Source organism: Cetorhinus maximus, chromosome 20 (genome assembly GCF_964194155.1).
Source record: "Cetorhinus maximus chromosome 20, sCetMax3.hap1.1, whole genome shotgun sequence".
NCBI classification, from domain to species: domain Eukaryota; kingdom Metazoa; phylum Chordata; class Chondrichthyes; order Lamniformes; family Cetorhinidae; genus Cetorhinus; species Cetorhinus maximus.
In genome coordinates this window covers 77,573,868-77,586,481 of record NC_135898.1, presented here as the reverse complement: position 1 = coordinate 77,586,481, position 12,614 = coordinate 77,573,868, and the positions used below count along the sequence as shown (strand labels likewise).

The following is a 12,614-nucleotide window of genomic DNA, read 5'->3' as shown; positions in this document are numbered from 1 at the left end:
TTTCAGTGTAACATACTGTTCCATCAAATCAGCTCCATGTCCTATTTATTCTGCCTATATAATGTAATAACTGTATAAGCAGATTAATAGGTTGTCAACCAAAATTCCAACATTCAATTTATAAAATGCAGGAGCGTTTGAATTATAATAAATTCCATTATATTGTTATGACTAACATTTAACTCCTTAAAATTCAAAATAATCCCGGTAACATAATCAGAGTTTCTGGATATAATGTATAAGAGATGTAATATAATAGAAATAATTTTGACAAAACAAATATACTGACCAATGTAATATATTTCAATGTGACACTTAAGTGTTTAATTGTCTTTGATTCTTCCTGAAATATGCTGAACAATGAACTCTTACTGATCAGTTTTTTCATCATGTTCAATTCTGAAGTACAATGTCACAAATTCAGACATAAAAAACAAGAAATGTGACCTGTGCCAATATTACCAACAGTATATACATATACCTCATATCCATGCTCTGCCATCTCAGTGCTGACAGCTCTCTTTTCCTAGATGGTTACTCTGTAAGTGCTCTTGCTTATTTTAGCTCCCAAGATAAAATAAAAATAGATGTATAGTGCACTTAGAGCAACAATCAGTTCTATTTCAAAAGTTGAAGATTACTACTCTGAACACATCACAAGCATGAGGCTCAGTGCAAAACAGCACAGATTTGCAAGCTGGAATGTACAGGTGACCTGACAAGAAAGTAAACTGGAGATACTGTTTTGAGTACAAGGAAAATCACAGCGCATTTGTATTTTGAGGGTGGGGGGGGGGCACTGTAGGGTTGAAGGAGATTACAGAGATAAGGAGGAGTGATTTGAACACAAAGATGAGAACTTGAAATCTGTGACACTGGGGACCAGGAGGCAATATAGATCAGAAAGGGTAGAGGTGGTGAGTAAACTGCACAGAGGTAATGGAGGGGTCGAGAGAGGTGGCAGTGAGTCAGAGCTGGGTGCTGTCAGCATACATGTGAATATTGATTACCATGTCTGCAGATGCTATCACCAAGGAGAAGCATGTAGAAGAGGCTCAGGGATAGATATTTTGGGGACTCCAGAAGTAATGGTATGAGGGTGGAAAAAAATTTTGCTGGCAATGTTCTGGTTATGATCAAATAGGTATGAACGGAAATAAGCAACTGCAGCAACACCAAGCTAGACAATGAAGGAAAGGCATTAGAGGAGGATTAGATTACTGCACATGGTCAAGATTCCAGAGAGCTTGAGAAGGGATAACACAACAGGGTCAAAATTGTAAGAGGATGTCATTCCTGACTTTGGTTAGTGTCATTTCTGAGCCTGGGTAAGGGTGGATACCTGACTGGAGAGATTCAAACAGGGAGATGCAGGAACAGATTTGGCAAGCACACAGCGTCAGAAGGATACAACAGGGAGCTGTAAGAAATAGAAGAAAAGGGGGCTAGGGCAGGATGGAGCCTGGGAGCAGGCTTGGCTTGGTAGATAAAAGGTAATGTAAGGGAAAAAGCAGCATATGAAGCTGAATAATCTCCATCTTGGTGACAAAGAAGTCTATGAACTCCTTCATTTAGCTACAAGTTTAATTACACATCTGTATTATTACACCATTAATTATCAAGTTAAAAGAGAGAAATTCCACAACTTAACAGGTTTCAAACTAGAAACCAGATCTCCAAAAGTAACACTGCCATCATTCCAGGCCCAAAAGCCTACAGCTTCCATGTGTGCCTCTCTTGCTTACTTTCTCCTTAAAATATACTCCTTTGACCAAACTTTTGATCATCTGACCAAATATTTCCTTATGTGGCATGACGACATTTTGTTTCATAATATTGCAGTGAAGCACCATGGGATGTTTTATTACATTTAAAGGTACTATATCAATATAATTTGTTGTTGCTCACCAGATATTGTGCCAAAATGCACAATATACCCACATACAAGAGAATCCTAATTTTAGTTCCTAATTTTGGGGATCGTGAGAGAGTGGTAAAGAAAATCTGTGAGGAAGACACAGCAAGGGTAGGAGTGTGAAGCAAAAGGAAAATCTGCAAAAAGACATTGCAAAATCCTCTTGCCTGAATAAAAGTAATTCCACTTTGACAACACTGGGAGGAAATTTTGTTCTCTAATATTATGACCAAGGTTTTGTTTCACTAAACACTAATGCATCTCTCCTGTGGTGCTGCTGCTTGCAAACCTGTGGTTGAAGCCAGCTTTCACTTTCCCCCTGTACTATATACCCCATATTCTTTCTCTGCCTAAGCACTTCACTGTGTCTACCTCATTTCCTCCTAGTGTTGACTTGTCCTTCCTGTTCCACCTATACAAACAAATATTTAAAATCACTGACATATATACCATTACATCATAATTCAAGGATCAATATTGTCATAACAAGACCAATACCGAGGATAAACCTGGGTGGTAAATTGCAGTACTGTTTTTATTTCTGCTACAATTTTCAGTTTTTTATTTGAAGAAAAGCACAATATTTTGCCAAACCGAAATAGCATTTTACTCTCGAATTTTTCCAAGCACTTTCACCTGAGTTTTCCTCCAATGAAGGTAGCAACACTTCGATGGGTAGCATTTAACAATTACCATCAACTACCTCAAACAAATATTCATGTGAGCCTTGAGAGAGTGTGTCAGCAGGCAGTATGATGAAGGGGTGTCACAGCTAAACCCAATCCTGTCCTCAAGACATCCTTCCAACAAGTAGAGGTCAATAGCGGAAAGCATGGCCCACTTTCTCCTACTTAACTCAAACAAGAAACTCAACCCAATACGAAATGCAGTGTTGCTTTTGAAGTCAATAACACTTCATATGTCCTATGAAGGAAAGCTCAATTTTCACATTAATTTTGATATTTGTATTGCTTCATATCAGTCTCATATAGCAGGAAGTACATGTTTTATTGTGGTAATAGATCATGTTCTCCTGGTATCAAAACCAGTAAGCATATAAGTGAAGCAAAGAGCAGTCCTACATTCCAACATAAAACACATGGAATATTTACTAATGAAACAAAAGATACTTAATCAATGTGATCCCCTCCTGTATATTAATGCCTGTGGCATTAGCTATTTAGATTGCTTAATTTTTAGTTTCAGTATTTTAGTCCAACCAAACTTTGCATACATGACATTATGGCAATAAACATATAATATTTTATATTAAACAACCTATGTGTACATCATAAGCAAATGACTACTCTATGCAAAATCACTTAACAAAAACAAAGGTATTTTCTCATTTTTTTTTTGTACTCAATACAGGGACAGTCTATCAGACCATACACTTCTCAGCCCTTTGCTCACTAGAATTATTCCCATGTTCCCATCCTTCTTTTCCCCCACACCTCTTGACAAAGGCAAAAATACGGAGACTTGTATTCAACTGAAGAAACTGGTATCTAAAATTACTCTCCAACCCCTCAAAGGTAATCGCATAAGCTTCAGGAGGTTTCAGCTTGTTGGCTATTATTCAAAGCTTTGCTTCTAGTTTCCTGTGAGTTTTATTATATGCAGGTCAGCATCAAAAGCAAAGATTTCAAAAGATAACGTACATGTGCAAAAGTGTCATGTGAGAGATAAGTTGTCATATTTACAATCACGGTATTATATACTACTTTTTGCCCATCCTACTTAGAAGCCTAACTAATTAGACTTTGCTGACACCTCAGTAGCTGGGGTTTTTCTTTAGCTAAGTAAAATCTCTGGCACAGAACAGGCACCGAAACACTACAGGATGGGTAACAATTGTTGAATTTGGAACTTGCATGCTCTTCTATGTTGAAGGTTAATGCAATGTCAATCATTAGAATTTTTCCTTTTCATTAGCTTGGAAAATGGCTGTTAACAAATATATATGTCAGTGAAAAAAGTCAAAATCAAAATAGCCCCAGAATAGGAGAGGTATGGTATCTACACTTGTTATGTTATATAAAATTGTTTTAGGCATTGAACAGTTTTGGGTTATTAGTTCAGTAATAAAACTATTATTGAAGCTTGTGTAGCTTTATAACTAATTTGTTAGCTGGGGTGCATCACCTGTAGGCTGAAAAAAATAAGCCTGACTGGCGCAGAGAAACAGGAATTTTCCTGAAACTGAGCAGCCGAAACAGTAAACTAAATCCTCAACTTAATTTTTCAGCTATCGAAACACACAGATTACAAAAGGCAAATCTTCATAGGTTCAACTTCACCAATATTAAGTCAATTTTGTGACTTGAGATTAAAGGAGCGCCATGGGCAAAATTTTACAGCCATCGCAATGGGGACAGGCTGGAAAATGCAGTGAGACGTTCAAAACTCCATTGACTTTGATGGGACCAGAAAATCCCACCAGTGGGAGGGGCCATAAAATTCTGCCCCATGAAACCAAAGACTGATCCATGCATGATACAAGGGGCTAAAAAAAAGGCGGCAATAATAACTTGAAGGTAAAGAATTCGAATTTTGAACTTTGGAATAATGGTTGTTTACAAAGGCAAAGAGTTGACACATTTAGGTATGCATTTGCCTTAAGAAATTAGTTGGGTAATTGAGAACTTAATAAAAATAAACTCATCACAGCATCTCATTTTACTCACTAATCAAATGACCAGGTCAAAGGCTGAATGAATGGCAGGATATCTTTCTGCATGCATTAACAACTTTCTGCTGAATCACAACTGAACTACAAAACAGTTAAAATAAAAGCAATTAACTCTCAATATTTTGGATGAGTTGGCAGGTGCGTAATTCAAAGATTTCTTTAAGAACAGTTGCCACAAAGATTCTTTCTATTTTTAAGACTCCCAAAGGGTTTGATCTTTACATCTTTGCATGGTGCGTCACCAGTGTTGGATACTTCCATCTGCACTAGCTGTCTAAAAAGCAGCTTTCATCATTCCGTTTAGTGCCAGTCAATATGATTTATGAGCTGCATTCACCAAAGTCAGGGCATACCGAATGAGAAATATGACTACAGTCTGCTAATTCGCTTTGCATTGAGCCACTTAAGAGTCAAAGACCTGCTGTCAGGATGAGACCGGCAGCACAATTAACCAGCCAGTGACAGATACATCCATCCTCCCTGCCAAACTGTGCCAATCAAAAACAGCATGAGGTGACATTTGGTAGAATCAGTAACAAAAACCATTCTCTGGCCAACCTATGTGGGCTTTTGAGTGACAGTCTTTGGAGCCAAATGTGGTTAAGAGCTGCCCTTTTATGCACTGCGTCTTGCTACCAACTGTGCATCGAGGATTCCTTGTTACTTAAATGAACAAAGATGCTGCAGTAACATCCATTCCTCAAGAAGAGCACCAACCCTCAAAATAGAACAATTAAATCTTTAATTTCATCAGCCGGTAACTGATAAGGTTAATATGTTTCAACTTAACATCTTCACTCACATTTAGCTTCAAATACTGCTGACTACAAATGGCAGCTATTTATTTTATGCACCAGCCAATTGATTAATGCAAGAAGTATTAAAAATTGCAATTCAAACTATGCCTAAACAATTCTTAATAATGCAAGTACACATGTCACATTCTATTTTACAAAAGTTAAAAAAAAATCTGGACTTTGATTACTTAAAAGTCTTGTTATGCACGAAATCCATCAGTATAACCACTTTTCACACTTACATTCAGTCACTTGTACTTTCACAGTTACTTTGGGATTGCGTCGGTTTCAGACACAAACCAGCTACCCAAGTGAGCATTCACATTTGTGGCCAATTTTGGGATTTTCACCAGCTTAATAAGCAAATTAATTTTTACTATCTTAAGAACATGCCACAGAAGAGAGATTCTAGTCCTATAACACTGATGAAGCCTTCTTCACTCTGCAGAAATTCTGTTTGTTTGATTTCGGTCAACTTGCATGAAAGGCAAAGGGGGGAGAAACAATTTATATCTAATTCACAGTAATGTCCGGAGATTTCTGATACTATGTTTGCACATTTCCCCAATTACCCACTTTAATAATAAAGGTTTGATCAGTATCATTGCTAATGTAGATTCTATTCATCAGCTTTTGTCTGTCTGAACGGTTTTTGATTGGTCAGTTTAGGGGTCCATCTTTTGGTGGATTTATTTGGTGGGCGATGGCTAGTGAGCACAGAGGCAAGAGGGGCACATTAACAAGTGGAGCATGTGATGCACCTGTGCTGTCAATAACAAATTTGGGGGGGAGGGGGGGGGGTGGGGGGAGGAGGTGTTGGTGGAGAACAAAAACAGCAAGGTTAGAGGAGGCAAACAACAAAGTTACCCTGGCTGGAGTGATTGTTCCATGAGGGATGGAATGGTATGGGACGGTTAAGTGTGGCAAAATAGTTATGGGATATAACTTATTATTCAAAAGCTACTCTTTGTGCTAAAGGTGAAGATTCACTACATTGGAATGAAAAAGCTTTAGAAAAGCTGTCAGGTGAATATATTAGCTTTGATTCTACAAACGAAGATGAAAATAGTCTATCCCTCCAGAGTCTTGCCAATGAGCATGCCACCGCACAAACTTAGATTCAAGGAAGGGGCAGTTATAATGTTGCTCTGAAACTCAAATCCTAAACAAGAACTCTCTCATGGAACACGACTGATAGTTAGAAAAATATTTTCTTTGATGATAGATGCTAAAATCATAACAGATAGATTTCAAGGAAATAGTGGAGAGAATTTTCTCCCTGGGGTGGAGGGGGGTTGGGCAGGAGCGGGCATGGGCGGATGCACAGCTGATCGCCGCCCGTGATCGGCTGCGAGCCGCTATTTTACATGGGCGGGCCAATTAAGGTCCGTCCAGCGTGACACGCATCCAGAAGCGCTGAACACTTCCTGTGCGGCAGAGGCAGTAGGCTGAGCCGCATGCCCACGAAAGAGCACAGAAATCTCCCTGAGGCACAGAGCTGCCTCAGGGAGATTAATTAACATTTTTAAAAATCAAAGTAAAGGGGGAAAAAAATTTAAAGACATGTCCCCTCATATGACAGTGTCACATGAGCTGGGACATGTCTATGAATTGTATTAAAATTTTTTATTAATGTTTTAAAATCTTCATGAAACCTCATCCCGCCCGTGGATGAGGTTTCATGAAAAATGCAAAGGCCTCCTGGGCTCTTCGTGTGTCTGCCAACCTTAAGGTTCGACGAATTATTTCAACTGGAATTTAAATGGCTTTAATAGGCCTTTGACAGTTCAAAGGGCGCGCAGCCGACTCCGGTGTGCACCAACCGAACCGAAGATCCGAATGACGCACGGTGACATCAGGATGTCACCACACGTCATTTTACGCATCAGCAAGCGGGGCCCGCCCCCGTTCGCCAACCTGAAGATTCTGCTCATTCTGTTTATTCCTTGAATAATATTGAGCCCATCAGATGCAAGCCTGCTTTTTCAACTCAGGAGAAAAGATTTCCGAATTAGGTTGTCATATTCTATGACTATAGCCAAATCACAAGGTCAGTCTCTTGACAAAATTTGTACTTGTATTCCTAGGCCTATTTTTACACATGGGCAGCTTTATGTAGCGCAGGCTTGTCCAACCTTTTTGCGTGGATGGACCATATTTCCAATTCTTTCTCACTCAAGGGGCCGATGAACAAATTTCTAAAGATAAGGTTTGGTACAACTTTAAACATGAATTTCAAAATTAAGTTAAGATATGAACAAAAGGGACAACCTGTTGAGCAAAAAGAGAGCAATGTCAAAGCAATAAATTGATAATTTGAGTAATTAATAAAGATGGCCATGAGTGTGTGAGGGGGTCAGGGTGTGTGTCCGACTCACTCCCAGTCTCAGGGTGCTCACTCACTCACTCACTCACACTGCGGGTTGGGCAAACCTGATGTAGCTTTTTCCAGAGCGTGACATTTTGATTAGGTTCCAAGTCTTTGGTGAAAGAATAAGTAGAAACACTATATTTAAAGCATCGTTGCAAGAAAGATACTAACATGGCTACAAATATTTTGCAGATCTCGTGACAATTAATCCATGATTTTCTCCACCAATGGACAAATAAGATTACAAGGCTGAGTTCTGGCACACAGAAATCTCATTTGGATTTTTTTTTAAAACTTAAATGAGGTCCCTTGCCAGGATACTGTGGTCAAGAGATGGCCCAATGTGCTGCTCCCCTGGTTTATATGGCTTATAAAACATCTTGATGTCTGGTCTCCTTAAGTAGGCCTTTTAAATGCTGAGTTTATCAGGAAATCTTCTTTACTGCTTTTTCTTTATTGTCAAGAACTGTCTTTTTATAAAAAAAACTTTCTTCGTTAGTTTCCTTTGCAATGAGAGTTCAAATTATACCATAAAAAGTGCTGAGCGTGGACATTCCCTGCCTGGCTAGAAACATTCCAAACACTTCAGAATAGGGAGAGGGGTTCACCAAGTGCTGCTGTAAAAACACCTGGGGTGTTCTGTCTGCACTCACCAGTAACCAAGACCCATACTTATAAGGTCTCGCCATGTATACCTGAGGTTGCTGGAGGAGACCTGTCTTCACCAGCTTTGCTGTACATGACAAGCTCCCACATTTTTGCCTCATCTGTCATAGCTTAACCAGCAGACAAATTCTGGAATTAGTAAGGTTATCGCAACATGAAAGTATCATTTTACCAAATCCTTTCAATCCTCCCCAGGGACATAGGTAATATTAGGCAGTCTGCAGAGCAGACGTGTATCAAGCAAGTGACTGACACCATGTTCACAAGGGCCAAAATCTTCATAATATTTCTTCTGGAATGGAGGCATCAGCTGGACAGGATGCAGTGTTTTCACCTTGAATGCAAGGTGCCACTGTTATCACCGCTTCCCATCTCTTTCACAAAAGTCCAGTTCATTAACTCTATTTCTCTCGCCACAGATGCTACCTGACCTGCTGAACACTTATAGCATTTTCTGCTTTTATTAAAACTTAACCAGTCATTATATAACAACATACTTATCAGGGGAGCCAGACTTCATGGCTGTTAGTTCAGTACATGTGAGAAAGAAAGAATATGGATCCATGCAGTGAACAGAAAGTACAACTCTGGCACTCCTTCATACACCCTCTGAATCTAAACAACCTGAGCCAGACCGTGAAGGTGATCAGTGGAACTTACTTACAAGGTAAAGCAAGTTACAAAACATTTTCGGATATTCCGTGCCATGTCTGTTTTTGCTATCGAGGAATGCAATGTCCACTTGAGTAATATATACACCGGCCGAGATGTTTCGGCCATTGTGGTGGGGCCCACCACAGGAGATTCCGCAGCCCTGCCAAAAGTCTGTAGACTTTCGGCAGGACTGGACAATCCGTGCAGCAGGCTGGGCCGGAAAATCTCGCCCACCGTTTGATTTAGCCATCTGGGGCTATGTTAGGGTAATTGGATGTTTGCGATGGCAAAATGGCAAGTATAATCAAGGTACAAGCACACGGTTGTTTTCCAAAGGATTACTGATTCTTGTCAAGCAGTAATTACATCTAAAGATGTTAATAAAATACCACAAGGAGGTTTGGACTATCACAGAAGGTCAAAACAGCAATGCTCCTAACAAGTACATGGGATTGCTGTAGCAAAACAGTTGATAAGAAGGAAAGTAGATTGCAATAAGTATTAGTCGTGCCAAAGCAAAGAAGTCATGAAGCATCAAAAAGAGACTCATTAGAATGTATGACAAAAACAAAAATAAAAATACCTTGAAAAACTCAGCAGGTCTGACAGCATCTGCGGAGAGGAATACAGTTAACGTTTCGAGTCCGTATGACTCTTCAACAGAGCTGTATTCCTCTCCACAGATGCTGTCAGACCTGCTGAGTTTTTCCAGGTATTTTTATTTTTGTTTTTGTTTTGGATTTCCAGCATCCGCAGTTTTTTGCTTTTATCTCATTAGAATGTATGATTGCCAAGTACTTTAAGCTAGTGTGAGGGACTAAGATCTCACCCTGTATATTTTATTTCATAAAATACAGAGATATGCTCATTGCTATCTCTCTAAAAATGTAAAACTGGACAAAGGCCTATGGCTCTAGGTCTGTCTGTGACCCACAAACGAAAGGAGCTACCTGGCAGTATCGGAGAAACTCACACGTCATTATGTCTGAAGAGCCTGCACCATTGCCTGAAAGGCTGATTCAATTCTGTATGCCTATTTCATCGTGTGAAGTCAACACCACTGTAAAAGTGAATTATTCAGTATCAGCTTTTAGCCCGTCAACCTCAGTGAGGGAATACCTCATGGGACTTTGATTCTAGACTCTGGAAAATACGTGAAACAACATTTCTTTTCTCTGTGGTTAGGTCATGGCTAGAGCATGGCGAGCAGTTCTGGAATCCGCATTATAGGAAGGATGTGATTGCACTAGAGAGAGTGCAGAGGAGATTTACCAGGATGTTGCCTGGACTGGAGAGTTTTAGTTATGAGGAGAGATTGGATAGACTGGGGTCATTTTCCCTGGAGCAGAAGATATTGAGGGGGACATGACTGAGGCGTATAAAATTATGAGGGGCATAGATAGGGTAGACAGGAAGGAACTTTTCCCCTTGGTGGAGGGATCAATAACCAGGTGGCATAGATATAAGGTAAGGGGCAGGAGGTTTAGAGGGGATGTGAGGAAGAACTTTTTCACCCAGAGGGTGTTGGGAATCTGGAACTCACTGCCTGAAAGGGTGGTAGAGGCAGAAACTCTCATAATATTTAAGAAGTGTTTGGATGTGCACTTGTGATGCCATGGCATACAAGGCTATGGGCCTAGCCCAAAATGAGATTAGTTAGGTACTTGTTTAACCGGCACAGACTCGATGGGCCAAAGGGCCTTTTTCTGTGCTGTAGACCTCTATGACTCTATGGGACTAGGAGAGTGGGTGTAGCACAGGGAGGAGGTCAATCTTGAACAAATTTAAAACGATTCATTGCATCCCTGCTGTGTGCTGTCCTCAAGTCGCTAAGTCATTGCACTTTGGTCCACATGGAGAGGGCAACACAAGTCAACAGCAAATATCAGGCATTTTTGCCATCTTGAGACATGAGCTTTTTTTTTAACCAGCATTACTAACTGTGCAGAAAGTATGATATGCACTGACTGATGCAAGACTCCAAAAATCACTTCACATGAAATAAAAGTGAAAGACAGCAAATACTAACTTAGTGTTTATGCCAACATAGTCAATATTTTATATGCTAGGGGGGTCTGTGTTGATATATGGCAAAGTAGCTAACCAGCTAAAGGTAATTTTTCAACAGCTTCAACAGATCTCAGGCAGCCCTAAAAAAGCTAATGAAATTTTTAATTTCATGAAAAGTATAGTGGGGCATGCACTTGTACAGACTTGTGGCAGATATAACCAACATTCCGTCATATATAGAAGATTATGGCAAAGATTGCAGAGATTGTACCCTCAATTCTTGCAGAATTTTTGGATTATATGCATATACATTGGTATTGTTAAAATGTTTTAAAAGGTTTTCTTTTATGCTTTCAGTTCACATTGACATTCTTCCCTACATTAGTGCTTAGCTCACAACGGAGCTCTTCTTCTTCCTTCCCTTTCCCCATTTCACATTCTCTTCTTCTCCCCGTTTCACATACTCTCCTCTTCTCCCCCTTCCCCCATATCAAGACAACACTTCTCTCTCCTCCCTACCAGTTCACACAGGAACTCTTCCTTCATCCCTCCTCTTGCTGATAGATGCACTTCCCACAGTTCTACTGAAACTTCTCCCCTTTACATCACTTCACATTAGCACTCTTGTCTAATTCATCCCTCATCACTGGTCTTAGCTTTTCACTGCCATTGCCACTCTGGGGGATCAAGTGTTACCACACACTGTGCGCAAGAATTCCTGATTTCACTATCACATAAACATGCATTCCCATCCCTTTCCTCAGGTTCACGGATCAATTTAATTGCTTTTATGATTTAATAGAGACAAATACAATGTTTTTGTTGAACTTCACTTCAGAAAGGACGAGGGTGGGTGGGCAGAAAGGGGAATGGGATAGTGTTGCAAATGAAGCAGACGGGACCATTATTACAATGGAGGCACAATGGCTCTAGGGGTGACTTGAGCGAAGCATGGAAAGTTCAAAATCTCTACTCTAATCTACAAACGTGGACAATTGGGCACTGAATCCAAGGAATCAAATATCTTTGCAAAATGCAGACAGTTGCCACATGGGTGTCTCACATTGCAGCGTCAAGAGGTTTAGAAATAACAGTATAGAGGAAGGGAAGGGTTGGAAGGCAAATTTTTCAAGCATACAATTACAACTTTCTTTTTAATTCAGAATTTTTCTTACACATTGCGCAAGAGATTTTTTTTCAAATTATAAACTGAATGGTTATTTTAAGAGTGATTCATCCTACTTCTACAGCTTATTTGAATACATTGACCAGGCTGTTAAAGAAGCAATAATTGCTTTTGAGTCATTGCTTTATGTCATGAACATTTAGAAATATAGCTAATACTACACCCAATAGATTAAGAGTTAATGATGAAAAAATGAACAGTAAATTGTTAGGCTTCAGTAATTTCTGTGGTATAAAGCACAAGTGTTGAATGCTGACTGCAAATTTTGTGTCAGCGTCACCTGCATTTTGTAACCAGAAATGACAGCATCACTTGGTAGTTGC

General features: G+C 39.7%; 1 protein-coding gene across 8 annotated transcripts in view; it reads right to left on the bottom strand.

Annotated features, from left to right (window-relative positions):
- The window catches only part of LOC144694481 (exocyst complex component 6-like), a 187,181-nt gene that overhangs the window by 73,912 nt on the left and 100,655 nt on the right, over nt 1-12,614 (bottom strand). The gene's annotated exons all lie outside the window — the stretch shown is intronic.